The sequence below is a fragment of the Tenrec ecaudatus genome, chromosome 1 (assembly GCF_050624435.1).
Source record: "Tenrec ecaudatus isolate mTenEca1 chromosome 1, mTenEca1.hap1, whole genome shotgun sequence".
NCBI lineage: Eukaryota > Metazoa > Chordata > Mammalia > Afrosoricida > Tenrecidae > Tenrec > Tenrec ecaudatus.
In genome coordinates this window covers 5167004-5179175 of record NC_134530.1, presented here as the reverse complement: position 1 = coordinate 5179175, position 12172 = coordinate 5167004, and positions in this window count along the sequence as shown.

The following is a 12172-nucleotide window of genomic DNA, read 5'->3' as shown; positions in this document are numbered from 1 at the left end:
TGTGGAAGCCCCGGTGGCAGTGGTTACGTGCATGACCGTGGTCCACAGGGCCGGCAGTTGAAATCCACCAGCCTCTCCATGGGAGGAAGAGCAGGGCCCCCACGCCCATTAAGAGTTACAGTTGCGATTTGGCCAGCTTTCAGCTTCCAGCCTTGAATGTGAAGTGTCCTTGGCATGATACTTCATCAAGGGCTCAGGAGGGTGGGAGGGTGCGGGAGAAAACAAATGAGGCGCTCACGTAGAAAATGCTTTGAAAAGGATGATGGCAGGCAAAGTATGTACAAATGTGCTTGACACCATGGATGTGTTAGGGGGCTGTCTCTCCCCATGCATGCCTGAATGCACCCTCACTGAGGAGTTTGGAAGAGAATCAGGCGAGCCCTAGCCACCCATCAAGACTTTAACTGGGCATGCTCCAATTGAAGCACCCCCACCCCCCCAACCTTCCCCCAGCAGGGGTAATGGTTCACCTGGCAGGGCCCAAACTAGGCCCAGGTGGGCTTAATTCAGTCAATGGGGGTCAACCAATACCTTCATCACACCTCCCCAGCCAGGCCTAAATAGTGGCAAGACCACCTCCTCTTTTCGGCCACCTGCCCTCTCCCCTTGGCGTCCCGCTGCAGTCCTGCCTTCGGGTCACCACGGTGCAAGGTTGCCCTTCCTGCCATGCTTCCCCCAAATAGGCGTCTGCTCTTTTGAGACAACTTCCGTCCTTTATAAAACCCACTGGGATCACGGCCAGGCTTCCGCGTCGATTCCCTCTTGGGTAAAGCCAAGAACGGAGGTGTTTCCCACCCGAGAAATCTAGCAGACGTCATAGGCGCTGTAAACGCCCCCAGCACAACGAGTTGTCGAAATTAAGCACAAGGTCAGTCCTCAAACGCAGAGGCAGTTCCACCGAGCCCTCGAAAGGGGCTGAGTCGGCATGGGCTGTGGCTTGGTGCAGCGGCTTCCACGGTGGGCCGCTAACCGCCCGGCCGGAGGGTCAAACCCACCGGCACCTACACCCGGGGACCCACGGCCAGTTCTGTCCGGACCCCACGCATGGCAGTGGGCTTCAACGCGAGCTGTGGATTTCCGAGACGCACTCCCTGCGGGCGCCGCAGCCGCGTCTCCCCGTGTCCAGGCGTCTTGTGTGGCCGGAAGCTGAGCGACGGGGGTGACCCCCCTTCACGCCTGAAGGGTGGCGAAGGGCGTGGTCTCGGGGCCACCCCGCTATTTGTGAACACAACACGTGGTCGCAGCTCCCAAAGAACCGGTAGGGAGAAGCACGTCTCCGTAGAAAGGCAGGAACCGGAAGTTGTGCCCTGGAGCGTGCGCTCACCCCATTGGTCAAGAGGCGGTCACGTGGGCCTCAGCCCAGCTGCAGGGGTTGCTGGGAAATGTAGTTTCCCGGGTGACCGTGGCTTTCTATCAGCGTTTGGTGGGCGGAGCGGTTGTGGCCACAGCCCTTTCCCTTTGGAGTGGGCCATGGGAAAGCTACACGCCCAAAGCTGGCTCAGGTCCCACCGGGAAGTGCAGAAACTCACTGCCATGGGATTGCTGGCGACTTAACAGCGACCCTGGAAGACAGGGCAGAACTGCCCCTGTGGGTTTCCCAGACTGGAACTGTATAGAGAAGAAGAAAGTGACCTTAACTGGGGGTCTTTCCCTCCCGGGCCTCACTTTCTAATCTGAGGAGGTTCATGTGCCAGTGTTGAAGGGTCCCTGGTGGCCTAGTGGGCTGTCCTCGTCACCCTGAGTCGGTGGCAGTGGGTTTGGGTGCTGGTGCTTGAGGGTCAGAACTCCAGAGTGCTCGCTCAGCTGCAGACCGTAAAGTGGAAAGTCGGAGGCCACCCGGCAGCAACTCGGAAGAAATGCTTGGACATCTCTTAGGAAAAATCAGCCACTGAAAACCCTGCAGAACCCAGTGCTACTCCCCCGGACACACACACAAGGTCACCCAAACTCACGGTGAACTGAGCCACGACCGGTGCTAGTGGCTTCAGGGGTTCCAGGGTCCCGTGTCAACTGTCGATGCAGCATCAACGCTCATTGAGCCCACCTGCCCCAGGGGGCCACTGCTTCCGAGTCCCAGCCTCCTGAAGAGGAAGGACAGAGTTCACATTCATGGAGAGGACCCTGGTGCCCCCGCAGCGAAGTGCTCAGCTGCTCACAGAAAGGCCGACAGCTCAAACCCACCCCCTCCGGGGCTGCACGGGAGAAAGGTCCTATCAAGGTGACAGCGGAGGAATCCCAAGGGGGCATGTCAGGGGAAGCCAGCCCCTAACACATCATTACGGGTCCGGTAGGCGCAACTGTACAGCGATAATAAGTAAAGATCATAGTAAAGTTATGAAGAGCATGAGAGACAGAAGAGAAGTATTGAAATAAATGGAGTCGGACACAATTCATGGTAGCATGCTCACCTCAGCCCCGTTTGATGGTCCACGTGGAGGGAGAGAGAGATCTTTAATGCTAGCCCAGGCTTTTTATCTTCTCTGGGGACATGCAAGCCCCCTAATTACAGGTGAGGACCTACATCACAGGAAGGGGCTGTACTATAGGTAATACAGTAATCAGAAGGGGTGGTCTAGGGACATACACACAATAGGAAGGGGAGGGATTGGGGGGTATACATGTGACAAGATGGGCGGACCCTAGATTCAAGATGGCAGCCTAGCCTTAGTCATTCTTGGGCGGATTAGACCTCTCTGGGGTCTCCTACAAGGAAACAGATGACTACTATCCTTATCAGAAGGGAGTGGGCCCTACTTGTGGGATAAACAGTGGTGACTACTTGCTCTAGATGGTTGATAGCTCTCGGAGAATAACCCCTGACCTACTTCTGATGACCTCCAAGTACAGTCATTCCCAAGCAGCTGTCTGGCATATATTTGGGGGAAACAGCTTGGGAGAAATCCTTCTGTATCCCACAGGGGCAGTTCTGCTCCGTCAGGTGGGACCCCCCATGAGACGGAATAGGCTCAACGGCCCCCTGAAAACCAGTCACCTCCAATCCCTGATGACAGGTGCGACCATTGCAGTTGCAGAACCCTGGCTATTTGCCAGTTATCAGTGCCATATATATAACTGCCCCTGTGGGCTACCGAGGTTATCGATGCCATATTGATGTCTCTGGGAGCAGACAGCCTCTTCTTTCTCCCTACGGTCAGCTGGTGGGTTCGAACTGGTGACCTTACAGGTAACAGGCCAACAGAGTTCCCTCTCCGCCACCAGAAGTCGAATACGTGAACACACCTGAATCCCTGAAGCAATCCTGTGAGGACGAAGTCAGGGTGGGCCCAGTAGGCAGTGCACCCAGAGGCACACAAGTTGGAAGTGGCAGCCCACAACAGAATTGTAGAACTGTGGGGTGGACCTTCGGGGCTGGTGGTGGTGGTGCTAGTGAGCTGGTCGGTCCGCTGCGCCGGAAGCTGTGCCTTCTTCTGCCCAGGAACCCAGGATTGGATGGGAGGCTGGACTTTCCTCCCCTGCTGGGCGGGGCTGGCCTGAGTCACCAGCCAGAGGCTGCCTCTGTGGTTGTCTCTGGGCTCTGCTCTGGGCTGCTGACGTGAACCCTGGGGGTGGCTGGGGAGGAACCCCTGGGAGATTCCACTCTGGCCTGGCCAAAGAGGGGCACTGAGACAGACGTTTTCTTGACGAGTAAAGGCAGGAACACAGAGCCAGTCCCTGGTGTGGAGCTGACTCCTGGAATGGCCCTGTAACCTGTGCTCCCCAATTGCCAGGCCTTGCTCCGGTGGCACCAAAACGGGGTGCCACCCATTTGGTCAGTTGGCCAGACACCGGGGTGGTGGCAGCAACCCAGCCTTTGTTCTGTTTGGCAAACCCTCACTGTGTGCCCACTGTGTGCCAGGGACCGGCCAAGCCACGAGGGTGAGACGGGGCTCCGGATACAGATAGATCATCTGTGTCTCGTTTTCTCATTTCCAGTGAGGGGTGAGGGTGGAGGGGGCAGACCGCAGACCAACTGAGAAATAGGGAATCCAGGTCACCTTATAAGGGAAGGGAGGAGACTTCTTCCGAGGGAGCTCTCAGGGCACGTTGCCCTGGAGGAAGAGAGGAGCTGATGGGGAGGGCACTGAAGACCCAGGACAAAGCCTGTGCAAAGGCCCTGGGGCAGACCAGGTCTGGGGAGTTGGTGTAAGAACTGGGAGGCCTGAGTGGAGTGAGCAAGGGGCAGTGAGGAGCAGGGTAGGGTAGGGTGTGCAGGGCCCTGTGGGCCTCAGGGAGGACTCTAGTTTGGGCCCATGGGACCTGGGAGTCTTGGAGGGCTGTGGGCAGAGGAGGGAGGGGACCCTGATTCCAGTGCTCCTGGCGGCTTCGAGGGGGACAGACAGGGGGCCGGCGTGGGGGCCACTGTACTGGTTCAAGGGGAGATGAGTTTGGAGCTGATAGAGGTGGAGGAAGGGATAAATTTAGCACATCGGCGATGTGTTTAATCCCAGAGAACTCCTTCCTGTGCATCAGCGTGCTGGACAAGAATGCTCCAACCCCCCTCTTCAGCTGACCCGGTTCAGGAGAGCCAGGAATGAGCCCCCTCTTGGCCCCGAGATGCTGTGGGACTTCAGGCCAGTGGCAGCCCCTGAGCTGGGCCACATCTTACCCTGCCCTGGACTCTGATTCCAAAGGACACAGCTCTCCGGCCTCAGCTGTTCGTGGGTGCCCTTACGCTCCCCAACCAGCTCATCAGTCCTCCCAACAGCCCTGCGAGGCCCTAACTGGCAGGGGACGTGGGGTGGGGTGGGACGGGGGCCCAAAGGGTGAAGCATTTGCACTTGACCAGCGTGATGCACCTTGGGAGAAAGGCCTGGCAACCAGCTTCCGACCAGTCAGAGCCCTGAAAACCCTGGAGCCGAGTTCTACACCGACACCCAGGGGTCAGGAAGAGTCAGAATCAGCTTGGCTCCCCCCACCCCAGAGCTCAGGACCAAATGGTCTCCAACTGACAGATGAGGAGACTGAGGCTCAAGATGACAGGGACAGAAGACCCCCTCTCCTGGACCCTGGCATCTTTGGGGCCTGGGTTAGCTCCCTGGGATTGCTCTCCTTCATTCGCTCTCCTCTGGAGGACAGGGAAGGGGGCGGCCCTGTGCTTGGGGGGGCTACACTTCTGGACCCAGTGCAAGGTGTGGCCCACAGTCAACCAAACCAAAGTCACTGCCACCGAGCCCACAGAGACCCTATAGGACAGGAACTGCCCTGTGGGATTCTGAGAGTGTCGCTCTCGACGGGAGGGGAAAGCCCCGTCTTTTCCCCAAAGAGCAGCTGGTGGTTTTGAACTGCTGACCTTGTGCTTAGTAGCCCCATGCATAGCCCACTGCTCTGCCAGGGCTCCTGCGGCCCATGGAAAGTGCTCAGTAAACCGATGGTTTCCAGTGACTGGGTGCCTGATGGGGACACAGCCCTGTTCCCTAGGGTGGGGATATGGAGTCCCGCGTGTGTGTGTGTGCTGACACTTACTAAGCTCCTACTGTGTGTGTGTGGGCCCAGTGCACGTGAGTGGGAAGCAGGCACAACCGGGCAGTTGTGGGGTGATGAGGAAGTTGGGTCCCTGTGGGAGATATGAGGGGAATCTCAGGAAACTTCTGGAAGGAGGAAGTGATCTGGGATCTGATGCATGAATCAGAATGAACCAGGAGCCAAGGAGAATGTTCTGGAAGGCAGGGGTACTGCAGAGGGGAGCGTATTCAGGACCCGGAAGGCAACTGCAGTGGGCCCCCATTTCTCAGACTAAGGGAGGGGGGTCACTGGTGGGGAGCAGGGGGGTTCGTTTCAGCCACCATCCGCGTGGCCCTATCAGCTCCCGGCTAGCAGCTCCACCTGGACACGCAAGTTAAGGGTGTATGTTGGGGGACATCCCAAGACCCTTTTGAACCAAACAACCTTCAAAAGATCGGGGGTGGGGGGAGGGGATGTGAGAAGAGAAAAATTATCCCCCCCACTTTTTTTTTCTTTAAAAATAGTGACTGAGTCCTGTCTGGTGGTCAACAGGGTCGCAGGCCAGCCGGGCCGGGCCTCCCTGACCTAGTTTGGGATGGATTTCTGAAGGCAAAGGTTCTCCTGCTCTGGGGCCCAGAGAGGGTGGGGGCCTGTCCAGGGTTACACAGCACTGGGCACGCAGAGGGCTGGGCCGTCCATTGCCGACACGTTCTGATGTTCTGACTCTCCGTGAGATCAGGCACCAGGAGGTGACGCAACCCCACCCCGCCCCCATGCTGCTCCACCCCGCTGCCTCCGGGAGCAAGGCCCATGCCCCATAGGCACGTTCGCAGTGGAACACGGTCACGTGGGTCTAACAGGGGTCGGAGCAAGACTGCCCTCCTTCCTCCCTTGGCCCCCGACTCAGCCAGAGGACACGGTGAGCCGTCCCTCCTCTGCCTCAGCCCTCCAGGGCTCCCACCTGGACTCTGAGGTCTAAGCCAGAGTCCCCCTATGGCCACCAGGGCCCTGCACCACCCACTTCCACGCCCTCCTTTCTCCCTCTCTGCTCCAACCACATAGCCTCCTCCCTGTTGTTCCTCCAGCGCATCTGGCCTGGTCCAATCCCAGGGCCTTTGCATGGGCGGTGCCTTCTGCCTGAAGTGACTCCCCTACCCCCCCCAACAACCTTTCTAGGATCCTTCAAATCCCTGTGGAAATGTCACCTTCTCCATGGGGGCTTCTCTGAGTGACCCTCTGCACAACAGAAGGGCAGACTCACTGCCTGGCCCTGTGCCATCCTCACGGCTGATGCTCTGCCCGAGCCAGCCCACCGATGCTGCCACCGTGTCCACTCAGCCTGTTGGGGGCTTTCTCTTTCCCTGCACGACGTCCTTCTTCACGGACGGGTCTCTCCCGACAACGCAACCAAAGTAAGCAAGAGGACGTCTCGCCACGCTTGCCCCTAAGGAGCACTCTGCCCGTTACTTCTTCCAAGACAGACCTGCTTGTCCTTTCAGCAGTCCGTGGACTTTCTGTGTTTAGCTTTTCCAAATCGTTTTACTGGGGCTTGTACAGCTCTTTTCACAATCCACACATCCATCCATTGTGTCAAGCACATGTGTACGTTTGTTGCCCTCATCATTCTCAAAACATTTGCTTTCTACTTGAGCCCTTGGTATCAGCTCCTCATTTTCTCTCCTCCCTCATGCACCCTCCTTCCCTCATGAACACTTGATAATTCATAAATTATTTTTTTCATGTCTTTTGATGTCCCCCTTCACCCACTTTTCTGTTATTCATCCTCCAGGGAGGGGTTATATGTAGATCATTGTGATCGATTCCACCTTTCTCCTCCCACCTTCCCTTCACCCTCTGGGATGGCTACTCTCATTATTGGTCCTGAGGGGTTTGTCATGGATTCTCTGTTTCCAGCTCTGATCTGTACCCATGTACATGCTCTGGTCTAGCTGGATTTGTGAGGTAGATTTGGGACCATGAGAGTGTGTGTGTGGCGGGGGAGCTTTAAAGAAGTGAAGTTGTACACTTCGCCGCCGTGCCACTTTCAGTGGCATTTAGTCATGTGGCAGACCTTGTTGTTGGTGCCTTCAAGTCAGTTCCAACACACAGCAACCCTATGGCCCGGACCACCCTCCTGACCGCCCTGGTGTTTGAGCTGCAGCCCCTCCTCTTTGTCCCTGCCTCTGCTTCACCAAGCAGGACAGGCTTCTCCCAGGACTGCTCTCTCCTGATCACACGTGCAGAGAACATGGGATGAAATATGACCCTCCTTGCCTCTCAGGAGCAACCTACTTGCACTTCTTCCAAGACAGATTTGTTCTTGTTTTGGTAGCCGTGGTACATTCAGTATTCTTGGCCTGCACCGTGATTTCCAACGCATTGATTCTCCCCTGATCGCCTTACTCAGTGCATATGGTGCAGTGAGAACACCAGGCCCGGGCTCGGGCCTTCCTCGGCACAGCACTGCTTGCTTTTCCGCACATTCAAGGGCTTCTGTGCAGCAAACTGATCTCTTGACCGCTGCTCCCATGGGTATTGATCGTGGACCCAGGCAAGGCGACGTTCTTGACCCCTTCGATCTTGTCTGTGTATCACGATGCAGTTGGGAGGGTTTAAAACAAATAGCAACTTTGGACAACAGAAAAGGGGGTGAAGGGAGACGTCGGACGGCAAGATATGACAACATAATAATTTATAAATTATCGAGAGTTCATGAGGGAGAAGCAGCGGGGAGGGAGGGGAAAATGAGGAGCTGATGCCAGGGGCTTAGGTGGAGAGCAAATGTTTTGAGGATGAGGGCAATGAATGTACAAATGTGCTTTGCACAGTTGATGTGTGTATTTGTATGGATTGTGATAAGAGTTGTATGAGCCCCTAATAAAACAAGTAAAAAAACAACTTTACTGACCTATACTTCACCTATCATACAATTTAATCATTCAATCCTACTTGAAAGATTTGTGCAAGCCCCGCCACAATCAGTTCCAGAACATGTTCTCCTTCACACTGTTGTTGGGACTTCTGTTTCCTTACACTGACCTGTGATCCACACAGAAGCTGCAAGCCGTGCGCTTCCCCAGCAAGGGCTTCAGCAAGCAAGGCCAGGCCGTCTGCGCCTTGCAGGTTGATGTGAGCCTTCCTCCAGCCCTAGTGCCGACTTCTTCAGGTGATCTGGCTTCTCTGAGGCTTTGCTGGGCACACAGATTGGATCGTACGGTGGGAGGGCACAGTCCTGACGCACAGCTTTCTCGACATTAAACTGTGCAGTGTGCCCTTGGTCTGTCCCTGACTGCCTCAGGATCCGTGTGACCAGCCGAATGCACTCATCTGTCTTGTACCCCCAGAGGGAACTTCATCGCAGGCAGGTAGGTCTCAGCGCCTGGCATACAGTAGGCGTTCAATGAACATGTGTTGACTTCTCACGACGGTTTGCTTTAGAAAACAAAAAAACTCTTGATTTCCCCGTCCCTGATCCCACAAGCTGGTGAATGCATACATGCAAACATTCATTGCTGCATTCAGGGTTACATGGGCACATTCATTCATTACTATGCGGGCCTAGCACTGGCTGTATGGCGGGGGGGGGGGGCACACAGGTGTGCCTTAGGCTGATCTTGTCCCTGCCCTTGGGGCTCACGGGTCTGTATGGGAGACAGACATACAACTGGGGATTCCAGCTATGGTCACTGGGGCTGTGATGGGGGTGTGAAGGGCATTATAGGGGCCCCAGCGTTAAGCACACAACTAGAGATCAGGGAAGGCTTCCTGGTGGAGGCAGTAGCAGAGCTGAGTCTCAAAAGGGGGCAGGCAGAGGGTACCGCACTGGCAGCGATGCGGTAGCTGGAGTGAACCCATCTGCACCAGAGACCTGGGTAGGACTTGTTTACCTTGTGGGGCTGCAACGCCCACGTTCCGCCACCAGACGGCGCTGTGGGATAGCGGTACCAGCGTCACCACCTCCATCAGGGGCGGGACTTCCTCTTCCCAAAGATGGGCCAGGTGACCCCCACCGCCAGGTGAGCCAGGTTTGTCCAGGTCTTCCCTTACAGTTCGCCTGCCCATCTGACACATGTGACAGCTCCTTAAGGTTTTTAAATTAGCTCCTATAATTAAATTGACACTCAAATCATCATCGAGTATTCATTGTTAGGTGCCTTCCGACACACAACACAAGCAAACACTGCCCGGTCCCGTTCCATCCTCTGTCCATCTCCTCTGGAGGGCCTCCCTCTTCCTCTCCTGGGGGTCGTGTCCTGGTAGTGCAGTGGTTATGTGCTGGGCTGTGTTCAAAACCAACCCCTCCTCCAGAGAACGCCAGGCTATCGACCAGGGACGAATTCGTCTAGGAAACTCACAGGGGTAGAATTGAGTTAATCTGGTAGCCCCTGGGTGGCTCCGTGGGGGACAGACATAGGACCTTAGAGTCACTGCAGGGGTGGCTGTGCAGAGGACAGCTTGCTGAGAGTTGGAATCGACTGGACACGCGGGGTGTTTTCTCCTGTTATTGCAGCCAGTCTGCCATTGTCTCTAAATCGCCGTTAAGGAAGCCCCTGTTCTCGATGAGCACAGAATGAAGCCGATGTTCCGACACCACGAAGGTGAGGGCTGGACCGCGCTTCTGGGTGGGACTGAACTACTCAATCGTATGATATGTAGATGACATGCCAATAAAACTTAAAACAGTTAACAGCCCTATGACCAACTGACTGAGGATGGGGGGAGTCAAACCCATCCCCAGGCGGTCCCGGGAAGAAAGGCCTGGTGATCTGTTTCCGATGGGGCAGAGCCTGGGAAACCTGACGGAAGAGTTCTCACTTCGAGATGCCTGGGGTCCTCTCCAGGGCTCCTGGGGGGAGGCCGGGGACAGCCAGGGGGGTGCTTTAGATAATCCCAAAGGTTTCCTGGGAGGGGCGGCCGGCTTTGGCTCCTGATGGACGTTAGTAGCAGACACGAAGGCAGAGATGTGGTGGCCCTCCTGACAGGGGACAGAGCTGAGGGTTCACTGCCCGCACTGGCCCCGTCTTGCCTAACTCATGTGATTGATACCCGCACCCTCGTCTCACCAGAATCCACATGTCACGCTGCCCCAGGGACATAGGGCCAGTGCCCCACCTGGCCCCCGGGGACCGGTCACCTCACCCATTCTGGCCTGTGAGGTGCCTGCAAGTGGAGCTATCTTTAACCTCAGGCCGGGAAGCTCCGCTCGTAAACAGCTCAGATAGCAGGCCTGGAATCTGGAATCCGGGGGTGGGGGAGGTGGGCACTGGCTTTACCAAGCAGCTCAGACCGGGCCCCTCCTCTGCTGCTGTGCCAGGTGGTGAGGGGCGGGGACCACGTGTTAAGGCACTCACGCAGTATGTGTTTACAGGACTCACAGTGGTTACATGTTAGGCTGCTAACAGCAAGGCCAGCAGTTTGAAACGACCAGCCGCTCAGCAGGAGAAAGATGAGGCAGTCTATTCTTGTGAAGGGCTAGTGTCTTGGAACCCCACAAGGGGCAGCTCCACCCTGTAGGACAGGCACTGACTTGCAGGCGGCGGTGAGTTGTTGGCAGGCAGTGTGCTCACGGAAGCAACCCTGGGGCAATCAAGTGCTGGACTGGTTGGCAGACCTGCTGCACGGGGCCTCTCAAAAGCGTGGAAGAACAAAGTTGTCACTTTGGGGACCAAGGTGGCCTGACCCAAGCAAGCCATGGTGTCCTGGAGGCAGCAGCTCACATGCACGTGCAAGGTGGACAATGAGTAAGAAGGCGAGGGCAGGTATAATGAGTTGGGTGAGGCATATCCCGAGGGCTGTGGGCGGCCAGAAGAGACGGTCAGACTCCATCTCCCGTGAGCACACTGCCAACCACATTCAGAGCAGACCGCCAGGGCCTTATCCCCAGGGAACCTCTGGGTAGACACCAACTGCCAACCTTTCACTAAGGAGTCTGTGCACCCCGAGACCCCGGGGAAGGGGTGTGTGGCCATGCATACTACGCGCCCCAAAGTCTACACCAGCTCCAGGAAAGCCAGAGTTCAGACGGGGGCTTTGCGGCCACAACCTTCCATCCTGGATGGGCAGCCGGGTCCGGACTGGACACAGGCTAGCTGCCTGGTGACCCAACACCAGTACCCCTGTGGCCTGTTCACAGTTCCCCGACCCTCCCTGCTGGCACCTCTCAGGGATCTCTTCCTGTCAGTGTGACCTGGAGGCAGGTGTCTGGGCTGTGTGGGAAATCCTCGCGTCCTCCTCCCCTGACCGTGCGCCCGGAGTGGACCTTCCTCTCAGGACCTTGTGCACACGTTGGTGTTTGACTGACTCCGGGCGGCCCTGTGTGTGTATGTATATGTGCGGCTCACATGCTCCGGCTCGTCAGAGCACTAGGCCTGGCTTCCAGAGGGTCCTCGGTGGGTTAGCTCCACAAGCCTTTCAGTTGGGGGCTGAGGGTTCCTGGGCTGTTTATCTGTGACCCCGTGTCCCATGGACCTGTCGCAACTCACATGAGGGGCGGTGGTTTGAGCCCACCTGGGGCCTCTGTGGGGAAGCCAGCCTCTCGACCTGCTTCTGTGTAAGGACCGCCTGCGTACATGGGGTCCCTGAGGAGTCCGAGCAACTCACAGGGGTCTCCCACACACCACACTGCGCCTTCCTCCCCTCCCCTCAAGCACGCCCCTGGCCTAGCCTGCCAACTGGCTCTCGCGGGTGACCTTCTGCCCCCCAGCTTAAAAGACAGGAGCTTAGACTCACG